Genomic DNA, 19,296 nt, shown 5'->3' with positions numbered 1-19,296 from the left:
TACGTGACACCTTACGACATTTGTATGTGAAAGGGAGCCAGATTCTATGGGTGTGTGTGTGTGTGTGTGTGCACGTGTGTGTGTGTGTGCACGCGCGGGTGCATGCATGTTTCGGGTTCTCCTGCTCCCCTTGCCTCCACTCTCGGGAGGAAGCCAGGTCTCTTGACTTGAGAGCTTGGATTGTGCAGAACCTCGCCCCCAGCAGCACCCCTGCTATGGCAGGGAGACCAGCCTTGTGGACCCTGAAAAATCTCTGGGCATGTTCTCCACACAGAGAGCTCCGAGTGGCCCTTGAAATAGCAGGACCCAAGAATGCAGATGAAAGGAGAAACGGAAGTAGGAGGCTGCTGAGGTTTCTGTCCAGATAGCTTTGCAAGGCTAGTGAGAAGTGTGGTTATGGCCTCCTGATCCCTTTGCAGATGTGTGTATTTTAAAAAGTTTAGGTGTCTCCAGCGCTTCTTTTTGTTCTTATCCTTAGAGAAGTATCCTGTAGAGAAGAAGTGCTTCTACAGGATGTAAGCACGTGGCTTTGTTAAGTGCAATATTTGGAGAAATTAAGAAAGGTGCAGAAACATCCAGCTTTCCTAAAATGATCTACGTAGCGTGGAACAACGAAACCCAGATAGATAGCTGTTGTACTTATATTTGTTTAATAGGAGTTGTTCTTATTAGGATACCCTCCTCAAATCCTTAATAAATATAAAGCTTTAAATATTTGTCCCATTTTGTAATTAGTCTAGATTTAGCGGTGGTTCTTCCTGATTAGGGAGGAAGCATGCATGACTGTTGCCAGGCAACAGCTAATCGGGGTATTAGCTGCCAGCAAGCTCTTGGCAGTAACTGTAAATTCTTTTGTCTTGTTAACCAAAAAATGAGTGTTAAAGATACAGCAGTGTATGAAGTCTGTTCTGTTGTTCAAATACATACAACTTAGGTGATAAATTCCTCTGCTGATACAACCTTGATGTGCCACTGAAATTTATAGCATGTTCTTGTGCTTGAGTCGATGACTGCTCACAGCCCCAGAGCTCTTCGAATGGGACTGCGAAGTAATAGAGGTGTTGTTTTCTCCAGCTCTCCTTCAAAGAATCTGAGGTTTCTGTTAAAGTACAGGTTGTGAAACGCGTGTGGACTTGCAGCATGAATGTCCCTAGCGAGGCCTCTGGTTCCTGGGCAGGTACCACCACTCTGCCACCCTTGACCTCAGTCTGCGTACCCTGGGGGCCAGCGGCGAACAGCCGGCCAGTGTGAGGGGTCCCGCGGCAGCCGGGGTCCCGGGGCCCCCCGCATTTCAGCGCAGCCAGGCTCCCTGCAGAAGTTTTCTGGGACAAAACATCGGGAAATGAATTCTCCCTTCGTAAGCAAATACGGTGTGAGTCATCTTCTGGACCTTAGGATTAAGAAGGAGGAAAAAAAACAGTTTATTTGGTGGATGCCTTTTTTTTTTTTTTTTAAATGAAGCTGCCTGTATTCCAGACTTGACCCTAGACACTCTCTCTCTGGTCACCGGTTTCTAAAGGACACTGTGGGTTGTCTCATTAGGGGTCACACACCCCAGCAGGCACTGTGCGTCCACTTTCTCACTTAACCCCGGGCTGAAGGTAGGGGAGACCCAGCAAATGGGTCCTTCGGGCCAGAAAGGGAGGCGGTGGCGCGGAAGGTCAGTTTCCGTCTGTAAGTCCTGCTCTCTGTAAAGCACCGCTTTCTTGGCCGCCTCCCCGAGCCTGACCTCAAGCAGAGTGGGGAACCTCCCCTGGCAGGAAACACCTCCTCTTGGCTTCGTCATGGGTCAGTTGCCCCTTCCAGCTGGGCGGTTTGGGTTTTCTCTGTCAGCCCACAGTTCTGCCGGGGTTCCAGCTCAGCGGGAAGAGCTGCCAGCACCGGAGGCTGCAGGCCCATCTGTGTCCCTGTTTCGTGGTGTGTGTGTGTTTTTTTCCCTCTCTTTCCACTACGAGCCAGAGTACTTCAGCATCGTGTAAACACGCTGGAGTATGCTAACAGCTGCCTCTCCTTTAAAGTTGAGCCCGCTCAGAACTGAAAGGGGACTGCCTTCAGGTTCCGCTGAAGTTTGCGTGTGACAGCATCAAAGCTATTTTTAGTGGAGTGATCACCGGCAAGAAGCTGGAAACGGCTGCTTTCAACTATAAACAGTGGGAAGAGAGGATCGTTTATGCACTGCCGCAGCCCTTGAGTCCATTTCTGTGGGAGACAAGGAGTGTGTAAATCTCTTCTTCAGAGTCATGCAGGCATCTTGGGCCTGTTGTGAGCCCCCATCGCCTCTGCGGAGAAGAGTGATGTTAATCTAGCGCTTGGCTGCCTGGACTCTGAGTTAAACTGGACGCACTGATAATGGTGAGTTATACGACTGCCCTTCCAGGCGTCCATTCTGCAAAGAAGGCAGTGTATGGAGGCGCAGGAGCGTCTGGTAAACTTTTTTTTTTCCTGTAGGTCACAAAACCCACGGGACAACAGGAAATGAGAGTTGGGTTATATCGGTGTCGTGGTGCCGTGAAAAGAGCGTGGGCCACCGGCGAGCGGCTGGGCCCTCGTGGCTTCACCTTTCTGAACGAGGTGTTCTTAGCTGCAAGATGAAGATCCCGATACCTGCGCTCCAGACTGCACTGGGCGAGTCTTTTTCTGGGGGCCATTTATTGAACACCTGCTCTAAGATACAGCTGCTGAGAACTTTCGACCCACGGAAGAATCCTCGTCCTCTGCCCGGAGCTGACAGTCTGGCCCCGTAAACAAATACACTACGATCCAGTGTGCTGCCCGGGGCGAACGGCGTGGGGCAGGCGTGCACGGAGGTGCAGGGAGGCGGGAGGAGCAGAATCTTCCAGAGCGCGTGAGAGTTTGCAAAGAGAACAGTAGAGGGAGGGAGTGTTTCCAGGGGGGCAGCTGAGGGAGCAAAGACGGAGGTAAGAGGCTTCGGGTGTGTCAGGGGGCACGGGAACAGCCTGGTGTGGCCAGAGCAAAAAAGAAACCACACACAGAATAAGACGAGGGGCCGTAGGAGAGGACGCCGATCGCTCAGAGTTAGGACAGTGGGGAGCGTCTGTCACAGCGCACGGGAAGCCCCGGAAACAGTTTCGCGTGGACCGCTGACTGAATTCTATAAACACTGCCACCGAGTCGCTGCTAAGGAAAGTCTGGACATCTGTGGATGTGAAGGGGTGGCAGTTCAATTCGTGCACGCGTGGTAAGGATGCCGTACCTGTGAGTGTCGTCCCCGGAAGGGCGAGCCTGGGACGTGGGCCTGAAGCTACCTGCGTCTACGCGGCATTGCCTTGGAAGATGCGGAAGTGGCACGATAGGAAGGCCTTTCCAACAGGGTTTCGTGCTGGGCTCTGCGAGCGAGTGGCTGCGGCGGGGCCGGGACCGTGTCTTTCAGGGGCACCTGTGAGGACAGGCGGAGCCCTGGACGTGGAGTGTGCACTGCGTGTGGTCAGCAGACACTCACCGGTGAGCGTTATGACCAGGCACCAGGAAGCAGCATCTGCCTGTAGGAGTCAAGTTCTCCCAGAAGTTTCAGGAAGCCAAGGTTTTCCTGGATACTCTTCAAGCATCAATTATGGGGTGATTCAAAGAAGCGGGACGTGTAGAACAAAAGGAAGGAACACAAAAAAACTCTCTCCCAGCCACACTGACTGTGTTGTCATCATTCAGTCACTCAGTTGTGTCTGACTCTGCGACCCCATGGACTGCAGTACGCCAGGCCTCCCTGTCCATCACCAACTCCTGGAGTTTACTCAGATTCATGTCCGTTGAGTCGGTGATGCCATCCAACCACCTCATCTTCTGTAATCCCCTTCTCCTCCCACCTTCAACCTTTCCCAGCATCAGAGTCTTTTCCAATGAGTCAGCTCTTCGAATCAGGTGGCCAAAGTATTAGAGTTTCAGCTTCAGCATCAGTCCTTCCAATGAACACCCAGGACTGATCTCCTTTAGGATGGACTGGTTGGATCTCCTTGCACTCCAAGGGACTCTCAAGAGTCTTCTCCAACACCACAGTTCAAAAGCATCAATTCTTTGGCGCTCAGCTTTCTTCACAGTCCAACTCTCACATCCATACATGACCACTGGAAAAACCATAGCCTTGACTAGACGGACCTTTGTTGGCAAAATAATGTCTCTACTTTTTAATAAGCTGTCTAGGTTTGTCATAGCTTTCCTTCCAAGGAGCAGGTGTCCTTTAATTTCATCACTGTTTACACCCAGGAAGAAGTGTTCCAGCAGTCACCATGTACCATGGAATTGTGTAAACCACAGCCCTCCACACCCCCATCTCTGTAACTGTGGCCAAGAAGTAGTGTTACTGAAAGTATGCTCTCCTTGACTTTAAGCTGTAAGGAAGTTTAGCAACATTATTTGCCTCATCGTCATTTAAGGAGAGGAATGGGTGTTTCTGTAGGTTTTCTGGAAGAATCAAATGGGTGTGAAGTTTTAGGTGTGGAAGAGTCAGTTATATAACATCTGGTCCACCTGCAGATCAGCCTCCTTAGGTTTCCCAGTCATTTCTTCTCTGGTTTCATTGAGTGGGGCTCAGGGTACACTGGAGAAGGCAATGGCACCCCACTCCAGTACTCTTGCCTGGAAGGTCCCATGGACAGAGGAGCCTGGTGGGCTGCAGTCCATGGGGTCACTAAGAGTGGACACGACTGAGCGACTTCACTTTCACTTTTCACTTTCATGCATTGGAGAAGGCAATGGCAACCCACTCCAGTGTTCTTGCCTGGAGAATCCCAGGGACGGGGGAGCCTGGTGGGCTGCCGTCTCTGGGGTCGTGCAGAGTCGGACACGACTGAAGTGACAGCAGCAGCAGCAGGGTACACTCCGGGCTTCCCAGGTGGCGCTGGTGGTAAAGGACCCGCTTGCCAATGCAGGAGACGTAAGAGGTGCAGGTTCGACCCCTGGGTTGGGAAGATCTCCTAGAGAAGGAAGTGGCAACCCACTCCAGTATCCTTGCCTGGAGAATCCCGTGGACAGAGGAGCCTGGCAGGCTGCAGTCCCTGAGGTCTCACAGAATCGGACATGAGTGAGTGACTTGGCACGCACGCAGCGTACACATGGGGCGATTTGAGAATAAGAGAGTCCCAAGCAAGCCACAGCTTGGCACCAGCCTAGGGAGGTGGCCGGGGGTCAGGGGACAGGAGAAGGTGAGGGCGGCTCTGAAGGGGGTCCAGCCCTTCACGCTCCGTCGGGAGTGGGAGGGCAAAGGCAAGTTGAGATGCTGAGGCCGATCACAGGATTTGCTGCCTCGCAGATGTAAGAGATTGCTTTTTGGAAATGGAAAATTGCTTTTTGTTGCTTCAAAGCCAACTATAACTAGATAAATAAACCATAGGAGAAATAAACCACAGGAGAAATATTTTTTAAACATGAACTTTCCTGCTGTTATGTGCAGCTTCAGCTTTTTAGTGCCTAGATTTGGTGCCCACAATAGAACATGTAGACAGAGGTGCCCAGCTGCACAGTAGCCGCTTTCCACGCTCAGCGTGTATGTCTATCGTCTTGATAGGGTCTCGGGTGAGCCTGGCCCTCAAAGAGAGGAAATTAAGAGTCGGGGTAAACCAGTTTCCCCACAAACGATCATTTTCTCATCCGTGATTGGCTTTCAGCATTGTTTTGGGAATCAAACTGTGTCCAAAACGTGGATTAAATGTTTATATCTCTTGATCTCCACAAGCCTGAAAGATAAATAGGTCGTGGTGGCTTTCGCACTGTTACCGAGGTTTTTCTCTGGAAGCTGTTTCAGCGCTACTGGCGTTATCTGTGCTGGGCAGCGTGCGGTCGTCACGGCCTGAAAACACCGCTCAGACCCAGGGCAGGAGACGGGTGTGTGGCTGGTCCTTCCCGCGTCTTGGTGGTGGGAGAGGGTGGGAGGATTGCAAGGCAGAATGGTGTTTTCACTCAAGAGGTGCTTTCCACTTAGAGGAGTGAATTTGGGGGAAAGGCCACTTACCCTTCTCTGCGACTACATGACGCTCAGGTGCCCAGCGGGTTCCACCTGTTAGGCTGGAGCCGCCTGGCACAGTCATCAAGGCCTCCACTAAACCACTGCCAAGGGAAGGATCCAGGGCTGGACTCGTGGTCTGGACACCCTGCCGCCCCTCCTGGCTGGGGGCAGGGCTGCCCGGGGTCCCCGTCGGCCTCTCTCGCCCAGCCGCGCGGCCTCACACAAGCCGCTCCTAGAGGCTTTGTGGTGTCTGTCTGTGGGCAGTGACTCCGTGTTGGAGGAGTTCCTTGACAAAGCCTCTGGGTTTCAACCCTCCAGAAATGCCTCTAAAAGTATGCCGGGGGCTGCTCTCTGGGCTTGGATAATAACCAGTGTTTCCGAAGCAGGGACAAGTTTCCAGCTCTGGTGCTGAGCACCCAGCAAGGTCATGACGCTCTTGGGGAGTCTGTGGCCTCCCTGGGGTTCCCAGCTCACAAGGTGGTAAAGAACCCGCCTGCCAGTGTCCCTGGTTCGGGTAGATCCTCTGGAGAAACTGCAGCCCACTCCAGTACTGTTGCCTAGGAAATCCCATGGACAGCGGAGCCTGGTGGGCTGTAGTCCATGAGGGCAAAGTGTCAGACACGACTGAGCGACTGAATAATACCCACAGGTTCCCCGGGGAGGCAGCTGGGGACCTGGCAGGACAGTTAATGTTCAAGTCTCTGTGTTGATGGCACAGCTGCCAGGCCTCAGAGGAGGGACAGATGAAGATCAAATCAGGGAAGGCCTCTTGGGAGACGCACCCAGAGTTTCTGCCCATCAGGCGGGCTGTTGTGCAGAAGGGGCTAGTCTCTGTTTTCAGTCATAGCTCAGTAGCCGAGGGACCCAAGGGCAGTAGGGTCCAGACCTCTGTGTCATGGTCTGAACAGCCCCGGATTCTTTATCTACTTGCCCAGCTATGTCCCTGCCTCTTGGAGGACAGGATGGTTTCCTCATTGCATTGTTCCCACAGCAGGTGTGAAGATGGTGTTATTCAGTGAGTGGGCGAGTCTGAGAAAGATGGGCAAGCCAGCTCCTGTTTCCGGAGCCTTAGCGCAGAGGCGCGAGGTGCCTCCTGCCCTGCCGGAGCGTCTAGCAGGCCAGTAGGGGATGGTTGTGTATTTATTTTCTTATCTAGCTGCTTAGCTGGGCTTCTCTGGTGGCTCAGAAAGTAACGAATCCGCCCGCAATGCAGGAGACCCTGGTTCAATCCCTGGGTTGGGAAGATCCCGTGGAGAAGGGAATGGCAATCCACTCCAGTATTCTTGCCTGGAAAATTCCATGGACAGAAGAGCCTGGCGGGCCATAGTCCTTGGGGTCGCAGAGTCGGACATGACTCAGAGACTGACACAGACACACACACACAGCTAGTACTACTTGTTTGTAATTAGAGTAAAATACACAGGTTATGAATGTACCGCCTTGGTCGTTCGTAAGCGCGCAGTCCAGTGGCATTGAGGTCCTCCACACTGTCTTGCAGCTGCCCCGCCCATTCTCTGCAGAAGCACCTTCATCTTGGAAGCCTGAGACTCTGTGCCCTTCGACGACTCCTGCCGCCTTCTCCTCGCAGCCCCTGGCGACCACCATTCTGCTTTGTCTCTCATGAATCCGACTGTTCTGAGTTAAGCAGGATCACACAGTATTCGTTTGTTTTGTGTGATAGAAAGTGAACCCGCTCCGGCGTGTCCAACTGTTTCCGACCCATGGACCGTAGCCCGCCAGACTCCTCAGTCCATGGGATTCTCCAGGCAGGAGTACTGCAGTGGGTTGCCATTCCCTCCTCCAGGGGGTCTTCCCCACCCAGGGATCAAACCCAGGTCTCCCGAGTTGCAGGCAAGCTCTTTACCCCCTGAGCCACTGAAGGTTCACCTATGTTATAGCAGGTGTCGAAACTTTCTTTTTCTTTTAAGGCTGAATAAAATTCCATTGCATATATTTACCAAATAGCCTGTATCCATTCATCATCCATGGACGCTGGTTGCTTCCGCGCTTGTCTTTTGTGAATAGTGCGCCTGTGAACATGGGCATGTGAGCAACTGTTTGAGTTCCTGCTTTCAGCTCTTTTGAGCCTCTGCCCAGAGGTGGAGCTCCCACGTCCTGCGGAGAGTCTGTGTGTGACTGAGGACCCTCCACGCCGTTCTCCATAGTGGCCACACGGTTTCAAGGGAAGGCCCCAGTTAATTCCTTTGTGTCTTGCCTCTCCTCCTTGAGCCTTAAAACGCAGCCTTCCTTCCTTCTGCTCCAGTTATGTCCGTTGAACTTGGCTGATGACCACACTTGCGCAGTCAGTCCAGATTTGGGAGTTCCCTCTAACCTCCCCAGGGCTTCCCTGGTGGCTCAGAGCATAAAGCGTCTGCCTACAGTGCGGGAGACCCGGGTTCGATCCCTGGGTCGGGAAGATCCCCTGGAGAAGGAAATGGCAACCCACTCCAGTACTCTTGCCTGGAAAATCCCATGGACTGAGAAGCTTGGTAGGCTACAGTCCATGTGGTTGCAAAGAGTCGGACATGACTGAGCGACTTCACTTCACTTCTGACCTCCCCAAACTGCCTTTAAAAAAGCTGAGCTCATCCCATTGGCCCCTGGGCAGAGAACTCTGGGGCAGACTCTGGGGAGTCCTGGGCTACTCCCGAGATTAAGCTGGAACCGAACTGGCCCTGAGGCCAGCCGACTTCACAAAGTATGCGAAGATACTTGGGCCCCCTGATGCAAAGAACTGATTCATTGGAAAAGACCCTGATGCTGGGAAAGATTGAGGGCAGGACAAGAAAGGGGCGACAGAGAATAAGATGACTGGATGGCATCATTGACTCAATGGACGTGAGTTTGAGTAAACTCCGGGAGATGGTGATGGACAGGGAGGCCTGGCGGGCTGCGGGCCATGGGGTCGCAGAGAGCTGGGCACGACCGAGCGACTGATCAACAGCAAACTGGCCCGAGAGTTGTAGCTCTTGGAACAGCTGCTCAGCTTTCCTCAACTCCACCATTTTAATTGTGATTAGTAGGTTCATTTGCATCTAAAAGGAGCCGTTTTCTTATCAGCACCATTGAGTTGGGAACCAGTGTGCTCCATTTATACAGAGTGGCCCATTTTAACCAGGCCCATTAAGCAGTAAAAGTAAATGTGGGTGTTTTACAAATGCAAATATGTCATGCAAATAATGTACTTTATGCTGAATGATGCCTTGGTTTTCATATGTAAAATTAGAAACTGTGTAGCACAAAGATAATGACAGCACCTTTGCATCTGTTCCTGAGACGCATCTCGCTGGTGCCTCTCAAACTGCAGCCCAGGTTTCCAGCAGCCTTTCTTCAGTCTACTCAAACAGGTATTCCATAGTATCAAAAATATGCATGTACTTATCTAGTTATTTATGTATTCCTAAGTAATCAAGAAATCACAGAAAAGGGGAGTCCCAATTACCAAATGTATTACTTACAATCAAAGATGAGATTTGTAATTTTGTTTCCATTTTTAAAGATTTTTAAGTTTTTATCTGAGATGATGGTAGCGGAAGAAGACGTGTTACTTACTGTATAGGCTAGTTCATTTGTAAGAGAATTGTGTCTACCAAGAGATTTTTTTAAGAAATCTTACTGTGTGAAATGATTCTGTTTTCTACTATTTGACACCAGCCCTTGTGTGCAATGAACATGGCTAAATTCTGAGGGTCCCTACCTCCATGGGGTTCCTGGGCTTTGGAAAGGTGCACATCTATGGAAAGAGAATTCAAGGTATAAGGCCTCAAGTCGGGAACCACTAGAGGATGGGTTGCCAAACTGAGTATATGGAAATCACCAAATTGAGAGTGGGGAGAGGTACCAGTGCGGGAGACCAGAAAACGACCCAGGATGTGAGTTGAACCGTCAAGGGTGGGTGGGAGTTGATCAGGCGAAGAGAACGCTGGAGCAAGACCTTTCAGCCAAGGGGAGCGGACTTCGGAAACTGCAGAACTCAGGATGGGACTGGAGTCTACAGGCCAGGGCCAAAACCCAGCCAAACCCAGACTCATTGTGTAATTAGGAAAGACCAGTAATAATAAGGTCAGCCTCGCCTTGGTGCACGTGGGCAGGCACCACGCTGGGGGGCCAGGCTGCAGTCATCCGGGCCTCGGCTCTGGGCGGGGGCCCCCGTGACCCAGAGAGGAGAGCTCGGCGCGCGCCCAGCCCCGTCTTCGCTAGCACGCGGCAGGGTGATGGGGCCAGGTGGGTCTGGAGGCACTGGGTGATGTTGGATGACGGGCAGGCTAAGAAGTTGCTGGTTCTGGCAGTGGGAGGTGAGCGGAGACCAGGGGTGGCGGAGGGAGGGAAGAGTCCAGAGGAGGAGAGGGCAGTAGGGATGTTGCTTGAGCAGAGGAGGAGCAGACACGGGTAGATATAACGGGGATGAGTGAGCTTCTCCGGCTCGGCTTTGGCTCCAGAAAAGAGGGGTGACGTCTCTGCCTGATGAGGTGTGGCAAGGCAGGTTTGGGGCTTGGTGGATGGAGAGAAGCGTGAGGCCAGCCTAGTGGAATTGCTGACCATAGGTAGTGGTTTTTGGCAGGGGGCGGTTTCATCTTCCAGAGGACACACGGGAGTGTTGATAGCGAACCGTGTGGGACTCGCGATCTCTGAAGGAGAGAGTTTCGCTTTGGGACCCAAGATGCGGCTTCAGTCACTCAGAGCTTCTTACAGTGGAAAAGGGACAGAGAAGCTTCTGACATAGACATCAGAAGGGGGCAGAGAGTGCCCTGTGGCCAGTCTTAGCAAGGGATCTATATACTTTTTCAGTCGGTTCAGTTCAGTCCAGTCGCTCAGTCGTGTCCACCAACAATAAATCAAAAGAAAGTCTCAAGGTTGTAAGGGTCTTTCCAGACCCACTCTCACAACATACTTCTTACCATAACAGGATTAGTCAGATGGTTTCTGTTAAGGAGAAACAAGTCCTCGAGCAAGATACATTGTTGTTATATAATTATTAGCGCAGTGCTTAAGGGAAAACATAGCCTCTGGCAAGATGTGCTGTTTGTTGTGTAATCATTAGCTCCTGGCTTAAAGAAAGGTAGTCTTAGGTGAAATAGATTGTTGCCATAACAGTTCAGGGCTTAAGAAAAGAGGTCTTAGTGACTAAGAAGGAGGAATGTAGAGAAAAAAGTCCCTTCTCTCCCCCCTCCCCCTCCACCTTCCTCCCCCTCCCCTCTCCTCCTCCTCTTCCTCGAGGGCCTGGACTCCTTATCAACCTACCTAAGAACTAGCTCTCTTAGTGTCTGGAGGCATTTTTATTTTTAATTTTATTATTATAATTTTTAATTTTTTGGCTGCACTGCATGGCATGTGAGATCTTAGTTTCCTGACCAGGGATTGAACCTGCGTCCCCTGCAGTGAGTCTCATCCGTTCATTTATTTATTTGGCTGTGCCGGGCCTTAGCTGGGCCCCTCTGGATCGTCACCGCGTCGTGTGGGCTCCTTTGTTGCGCGCGTGGACTCTCTGTGGTGCACAGACTCAGTTGCTCTGTGGCATGTGGAATCTTAGCTCCCTGAGCAGGGATTGCACCCACGTCCCCCACGTTGCAGGATGAGCTCTTAACCACTGGACCACCAGGGAGGCCCCGAGACACTTTTCATTTGTTATAGCTGAGGAGAATCGGTGCTGGTATCCAGCGGGTGGAGGCAGGGAGGCTGCCGAACACCGCAGGACCCACAGGGCAGCCCCCACCACAGAGAGCATCCGGCCCCAAAGGTCAGCAGCGCTGAGGTCACGAAACCCTGGCTCAGGTCAGCATCACCTCTCAAACGCATTTGAGGAGGGCAGCCCTGAACTTCTTAGCGTATTCTGTGAAACGTTATTGATGTGTTTAACATTATACAGTAGGTCCTAGTCCAGAGCAGCCGCCTCTGTCTGACGCTCACAGGCCCTCTGCCCCTGCTGTATCCAGGGCCTTGGCTGTGGTGGGCGTACAGGGATGGTTTGCAGGTGGATCCAGTTGGAGGCTGGATGAGTCTCCAAGTTTTAACATTTGGCTAAGGGCGCGACTTAGCACAAGATGACAGAGGGATTTCATGTCTCACTAAGACCCGAGTTTTTCCCTCAGCGCGATCTTGCCACGCTCTCTGTTGTGGCTTCTGTGATCCTTGCTGGTGATGGTTTGATCACGTTGCTAATGCCTTCCCAGTGATTGTCAGGGGCTTCCCAGGTGGCAGTGGTGGGAAAAAATCCATCCGCCAATGCAGGAGATGTAAGAGACGTGGGTGCGATCTCTGGGTCCCGAAGACCCCCAGAGGAGGATTCTTGCCTGGAGAGTCCCATGTACGGAGGAGCCTGGAGGGAGGAGCCTGGCGGGCTACAGCTTTCTTTAGAGAAGCTGGCATCTATGGCGCAGCCTCTCCCAGCCGATGGGTTTTTAGACACCGTTCATTGCTACTTTGGGTGGAGGAACATTTGCAAATGGGATGTTCTCAAAGCATGCTTAAGGGGAAGAGGAAGGTGAAGGTGTGGTTGGTTCTTCCGTCATAAAAACGAAGGTGAGAGCCAGCCTGGGAGAGTCCCCAGGATGTAGCAGGAAGCAGGGCGCCGGGCACGTCACCGCGCTTCTCTGACTGCGGTACCTTTGTAATCGAGATGACCGCTGCGATTGCTGCAGTGCTCGGAGCATCCTCGGTACGTGTGTCGTCTATTTCATTCTCTAACGCTGCACTGTTACTGTCCCCAGTTTATAGGCGTGGAGTTGAGATGCGGACAGATGCAAAGACTTTCTGCCTTGTGTTTTCAGCAGTCAGGTTCCTGGAGTCCAGATCTTGTGCCGCTGCCAGCAGACCTCGGCTGGAACCGGGTGGCTGCTGAGACCCCTTTGCATGCCAGCACGCTCTGCTTTATCTGCAAGGTTGCAGAGGTGTCAAGAGCCCCTCTGCGAGTTCTGAACTTCCAACAGGGCTCCTTAGTGACGCCTCTCAAATTATGATGGGTGTTTTCTGAAACCTAAGACCATCTCACCCAAGTCTCCCTGATTCCTGCATTCCAAACTCCAGGACTGGCATCCTTCCGCCAACAGATCTGAGTTAGCATGTGCTGCAGGTCATGCTTGTTTTCCTGTGACATCCTGTGATCACTTCACACTTAGAATTAACAGTAGAATTCCAAGGTTTTTTTTTTTTTTTTTTTTTTTCAGGAATTCTCCCTTCTTTACAGCTTGCCTTGACTGTTTTGTTCCCAGGGAGACACGGTCTGGTGACAGACATCAGGCCTCCAGCAGAATTGCCTTCATGCTTCTCAGTGCTGAGAATTTGGCCGAGACCGGCTCTGCTGCCTGAAGCCTGGCAGGCCAGCTCCAGCCTCGGGAGGGGCCGGGTTGGGACAGGCCAGTGTCACCACCTCCCTTTCCCCTGCCTGGTCGGTTTGGGCTTTCTGCTTTTCCGTGTGCTCTGGGCCGGTCTGGCAGAGATGTTAACTTCAGGGACCTTCAGAGAGACCGCGTGTAAGGTCATCTCTCACTGCCCAGAGCTCTTATTCGGGAGTGCTTCTTGTATTCATCCTTTCCCTCTCTGTGTCTCTCTCTCTCACTTTATGTTAAAACTTTTTGTTACGGTGTAAAATAAACATACCATCACACGTACCATCCTAACCATTCAAATGGACTGTTCAGTAGTGTTACGTACATTCACAGCAGTGGGGAACCAACCTACAGAACTCTTCTCACCTCACGAAAATGAAACTCTGCACCCAGTAACCCAGTCGCTATTCCTGCTCCCTGCCCCCTCTGCCTCCGCAGCCTCCCCCAGCCTCCAGGAACTCCCGTTCTGTCTTGTCTGTGAGCTCCACTGCTGCGGTCACATCCGGTCTTTGTCCTTGGTGACTGGTGTGTCTCACTCAGCACGATGTGCTCCGGGTTCATCATGTTGCGTCCTGTTTTCTAGATCTACCAGCTCTCATTCTGCAGCTGGGTTCTTAGGGAAAAACAAAGACTTTATAAAAACTTGTTCTTGTTGTTCAGTTGTTCGGTCGTGTCTGACTCTGTGACGCCGTGGACTGAGCACACTGGGCTTCCCTATCCTTCACTAATTCCGGGAGTTTGCTCAGACTCATGTTTGTTGAGTTGATGATGCCATCCAACCATCTCATCCTCTGTTGCCCTCTTCTCCTCCTGCCCTTAGACTGTACTTAGAATACACAGTGTTTTCCTGATTTTTCTTAGGCTCACAGAACTTCCAGGCTGGTGAATAAGGGTATGGTTCATGCCAGAAACTCCCAGGGTCTTACTATTCAGCCAGTCCTGCCCGTGACGAAAGCCCATGGGTGTCACATGACCGATGACGCCATCATACCAAGGGCCACCTTGGGGCCGGGCAGCCTTCTGACTTCACTGTCCCTCTGAGAGTTGCCAGAACCTAGCAGCGAGCATGAGCCCCGGGGCAGTGCTTCTCCGGCAGATTCTGGCTGTGCTGCCTGGACCGTAGGGCGTGTCCCTTGGGACTTGCTGGCTCAGCCCTGGTCTTCATGGTCAGCTGGGCCCGTGTTCTCAGATGTCAGTTCACAGGCTGCCTTTTCTGGCAAGCCGGGCCCTCTTAACCCATCGGTCGACTTCCTTTGCCACATGTGGGTTTGGCTCTTCATGGCTGAAGGTCGTGGGATTGTGTTAGAGTGCCACTGAAATAGGACGTTTGTGGTGCCAGCGTTGGGTCATTTCTTCTGGTCTGAGCCCACGGGTCTGTCTGTCATGTATGGAGAGCTGATTGCTTTTTCTACCCTGGGGTTTTTGCTCGGAGAGAGTCCTAGGGAAACACCATCTACAGCCTTCTTGCATGGAGGAGAACAGCTCAGGGCTGAGCGCCAGAAGCCTGCAAGAGAAGCCGGACGATGAGAAACGAAGTCGAGGCTGTTGCCGGTGTCTCTGTGGCGCATTGGGGCTGACCTGCCCTGATGAGCTGGACATGTCCCTCCTCCTCCATACCTACGGCATGGGAGGCAGGCCCTGCCCTGCTCACTCCCAGGTGGGAGGATCCCACTGGATGCGTCGATGACCGCTGTAATTTGGGAATGTGAGCACCACTGCGGGGGGATGTTCAGTTCAGTTCAGTCGCTCAGTCGTGTCTGACTCTTTGCCACCCCATGAATCGCAGCACGCCAGGCCTCCCTGTCCATCATCAACTCCCAGAGTTCACTCAGACTCACGTCCATCGAGTCAGTGATGCCATCCAGCCATCTCATCCTCTGTCATCCCCTTCTCCTCCTGCCCTCAAGCCCTCCCAGCATCAGAGTCTTTTCCAATGAGTCAACTCTTCGCATGAGGTAGCCAAAGTACTGGAGTTTCAGCTTTAGCATCATTCCTTCCAAAGAACACTCAGGGCTGATCTCCTTCAGAATGGACTGGTTGGATCTCCTTGCAGTTCAAGGGATTCTCAAGAGTCTTCTCCACCACCGCAGTTCAAAAGCATTAATTCTTCAGCGCTCAGCCTTCTTCATAGTCCAACTTTCACATCCATACATGACCACAGGAAAAACCATAGCCTTGACTAGACAAACCTTTGTTGGCAAAGTAATGTCTCTGCTTTTGAATATGCTATCTAGGTTGGTCATAACTTTCCTTCCAAGGAGTAAGCATCTTTTAATTTCATGGCTGCAGTCACCATCTGCAGTGATTTTGGAGCCCCCAAAAATAAAGTCTGACACTGTTTCCACTGTTTGCCCATCTATTTCCCATGAAGTGGTGGGACCGGATGCCATGATCTTCATTTTCTGAATGTTGAGCTTTAAGCCAACTTTTTCTCTCTCCTCTTTCACTTTCATCAAGAGGCTCTTTAGTTCCTCTTCACTTTCTGCCATAAGGGTGGTGTCATCTGCATATCTGAGGTTATTGATATTTCTCCCGGCAATCTTGATTCCAGCTTGTGCTTCTTCCAGCCCAGCGTTTCTCATGATGTACTCTGCATATAAGTTAAATAAGCAGGGTGACAATATACAGCCTTGACGTACTCCTTTTCCTATTTGGAACCAGTCTGTTGTTCCATGTCCAGTTCTAACTGTTGCTTCCTGATCTGATAACAGATTTCTGAAGAGGCAGGTCAGGTGGTCTGGTATTCCCATCTCTTTCAGAATTTTCCACAGTTTATTGTGATCCACACAGTCAAAGGCTTTGGCATAGTCAATAAAGCAGAAATAGATGTTTTTCTGGAACTCTCTTGCTTTTTCCATGATCCAGCACATGTTGGCAATTTGATCTCTGGTTCCTCTGTCTTTTCTAAAACCAGCTTGAACATCAGGAAGTTCACGGTTCACGTATTGCTGAAGCCTGGCTTGGAGAATTTTGAGCATTACTTTACTAACGTGTGAGATGAGTGCAATTGTGTGGTAGATGGAGCATTCTTTGGCATTGCCTTTCTTTGGGATTGGAATGAAAACTGACCTTTCCCAGTCATGTGGCCACTGCTGAGTTTTCCAAATTTGCTGGCATATTGAGTGTAGCACTTTCACAGCATCATCTTTCAGGAGTTGAAATAGCTCAACTGGAATTCCATCACCTCCACTAGCTTTGTTCGTAGTGATGCTTCCTAAGACCCACTTGACTTCACATTCCAGGATGTCTGGCTCTATGTCAGTGATCACACCATCATGATTATCTGGGTCATGAAGATCTTTTTGGTACAGTTCTTCTGTGTATTTGAGGACCCACTTAAGGAGCTCCTGTGGCCCCTGCCCAGGGCAGTGACCGCTGGTAACACAGATGACTGGCACTTAGGTCACTGAGTAAGGAGAGTCCTCCTTCTACCCCCGCAAACACCGCCCCACTCCCCACCCCTTGATTTGCCATGTGAGTGAGTGGTTTCCGGGGTGGCTTGAGTTGTTGGTGAGTCACAGTGTTGTGTCTGACTCTTTGTGACCGTGGACGGCATCGGGCCAGGCTCCCCTGTCCTTCACTGTCGCCCAGAGTTTGCTCAGACTCACGGCAGGCTGCAGTCCACGGGCCCGCACCGAAGGCCTGTGCCATCACAGACTCAGTGGACAGAGGCGTGTGTGAGTCGCTGGGTTACGCCCAGCACTGCGCGACCCCCCTGTAGTCCATGGCAGTGCCAGATGGAACTGAGTGACTCACACACACACACACTGACACACACACACACACTGACACACACACACACCGACACACACACACACACCGACACACACACACACACACTGACACACACACACACCCCGACACACACACACACACCAACACAAACACACACACCGACACACACACGTCCACTGAGTCTGTAACACCATCTGATATCTCATCCTCTGCCTTCTCCTTTTGCCTTCAGTCTTCTCCTGCCTCAGGGGCTTTTCCAATGAACGGGCTTTTCTCCATAGGTGACTAGCTTGCTTATTGGAGCTTATTGGAGCTTCAGCTTCAGAGTCACTCCTTCCAATGAATATTTAAGGCCGATCTCCTTTGGAATGGACTGGTTGGATCTCCTTGCTGTCCTAGGGACTCTCAAGAGTCTTCTCCAACACAGTTAGAAGATGTCATTTGGGAGCAGCCATCCCAAAGAAGAGTGTGAGATATAAGGCCAGTAAGCCCAAAAGCTTCGCAGTGAGCACAGCAGAGAACGGGTCACCTGAGGGACAGAGACCACAGGTGAATGCGCGTCTCGGCAGGGGCCACGTCAGGGCGGGCAGGGGGCGGCCCGGCTCCCTGTGCGGCAGCACGGCAGTCCCCGCCGAGGCGGGGGTGTAGCTGCGTTAGCGGGACGCTGTAGACGTCTCTGAGTGGATTTCCGTCCTACAGAGAACGTTCCGCATCTACAGCACTGGGTTTACCCAGCGTCCTCTCTTCCCCACGTTCACTCCACCCCGGCTGTCCACTCCGTTTTCAGCCAAATCAGGGTCAGGATGAAGAGGAGACTTGGAGGGAAGCAAGCCGAATATTGAGGCTTCTGCAATAGTAGCCTGTTCTTGAATTCTCCAGAAGCAGCAGCTCCTCTGTAACGAGGTCCTCTGTTTTTAATTCCCTTTAGACATCAGGTGATGCAGTGTTGGCAACAGCCAGGTGGCTGTTTCCTGCTTTCTTATAAAAATAAGGTGGGAAAGCCTCAGGAGCCGGCTGGGGTTGTGAAATGATACTCTTAAGCATTTTCATGCACTTCACTCTTCATGGGACTTTGAACAGCCTCAGATTGGAAGCGGACGGGAGTCCGAGAGAAGAGCGCTCTGCTGGCTGCTGGCACCCAGCGGCTCTGAGACCCGGGCAGGTCCTCTGTTGTGCGCGGCTCCGGGCACGCGGGGGGCCACCGCTGCCAGCGCCACCGCGGGGACGCAGCAGCCTCGCTTGCCCTGGGCGGGGTGGACCCGAGCCAGAGTCAAACAGAAGCTCCATCATTTACGTCAGGGCTCACGCCGTGCGTCTTGCGACGCGTCTGACGTTATTCTGACGCGTTTGTGTGCGGCAGCACTGTCCCTCTCCCTTCTCTGCTCCTCACAAGTCCCCATACCTGCTGTGCCGTTTGCATCCCCGGGAGTGAAGTCTTGGTCAGCAGGGTGTGTCCCTGACATCTCTCCTCCTTGTTAACAAGTTGCATTATTGGAGACCCTGATTGACTCTAGAAGCATTCACTGTCGAGTCCTTCAGACTTTTGTTCTGTATATATATGTGTGTGTGTGTGTGTGTGTGTGTGTGTGTGTGTGTGTGTGTGTGTGTGTGTGTTCATGTTCGCCAAACTTCAGACGTGTATTCAGACTCGCTTTTTTAATGTTGAAGGTGATTGATAATGCCTTAACCAGGATCGTTTGCCACATTCTATTTTGGAGAAAGTAATTTATGCCACCTCTGGGGCTGGCTGTAGTAACAGTTTTGACTAAGTGCTCACTAACATTAATCTCAACCAATCCTTGATTTAGAATCACCTCCCTTCCACTCCAAGGATATTTTCCTAAGACTGGCTAGGTTATAAAGTTTTTCACTGGGTGTCTTAAAACAGTGAAAATGCTGGTCTATAAATGTAATAAAGTGTCTTTGTGATGCATTGATCTTTCCACTTTTCTTGCCTCTCCTGTTACAGAACTGTGAGTGGTAACATAGCTGCAAAATGTTTTATAGGATACGGAGTGCAACATTGTAAGCCAAGAAATTGAAAACGGGAGGGGAGAGGGCGGCGCTCAAGGTCAGATCTGTGTGTTAAGGGTGGTAGCAGAAACGCCAGAAGGGAAACGTGCCTTTGCACTGGGCCATTGGCACCGGAAGTGGTGGAAAACCTGCTGCCCTCAGAAGACATGGATGGGAGTTCTTGACCTCATGAAGTCATAAAGTGAGGAGCAGTTTAGCGAAAGTTGAGAGCTTTGGCATTGAACTGAGGTTGCCCTTCTGTTTGCT

At 51.6% G+C, this 19,296-nt stretch overlaps 1 protein-coding gene across 9 annotated transcripts in view; it reads left to right on the top strand.

Moving 5' to 3' along the window:
• The window catches only part of FOXN3 (forkhead box N3), a 448,976-nt gene that overhangs the window by 300,054 nt on the left and 129,626 nt on the right, over positions 1–19,296 (top strand). The gene's annotated exons all lie outside the window — the stretch shown is intronic.

This window comes from Bos taurus, chromosome 10 (genome assembly GCF_002263795.3).
Source record: "Bos taurus isolate L1 Dominette 01449 registration number 42190680 breed Hereford chromosome 10, ARS-UCD2.0, whole genome shotgun sequence".
Lineage (NCBI taxonomy): Eukaryota > Metazoa > Chordata > Mammalia > Artiodactyla > Bovidae > Bos > Bos taurus.
The sequence above is the reverse complement of the archived record's forward strand: the minus strand, read 5'-3'. Positions and strand labels throughout refer to the sequence as shown.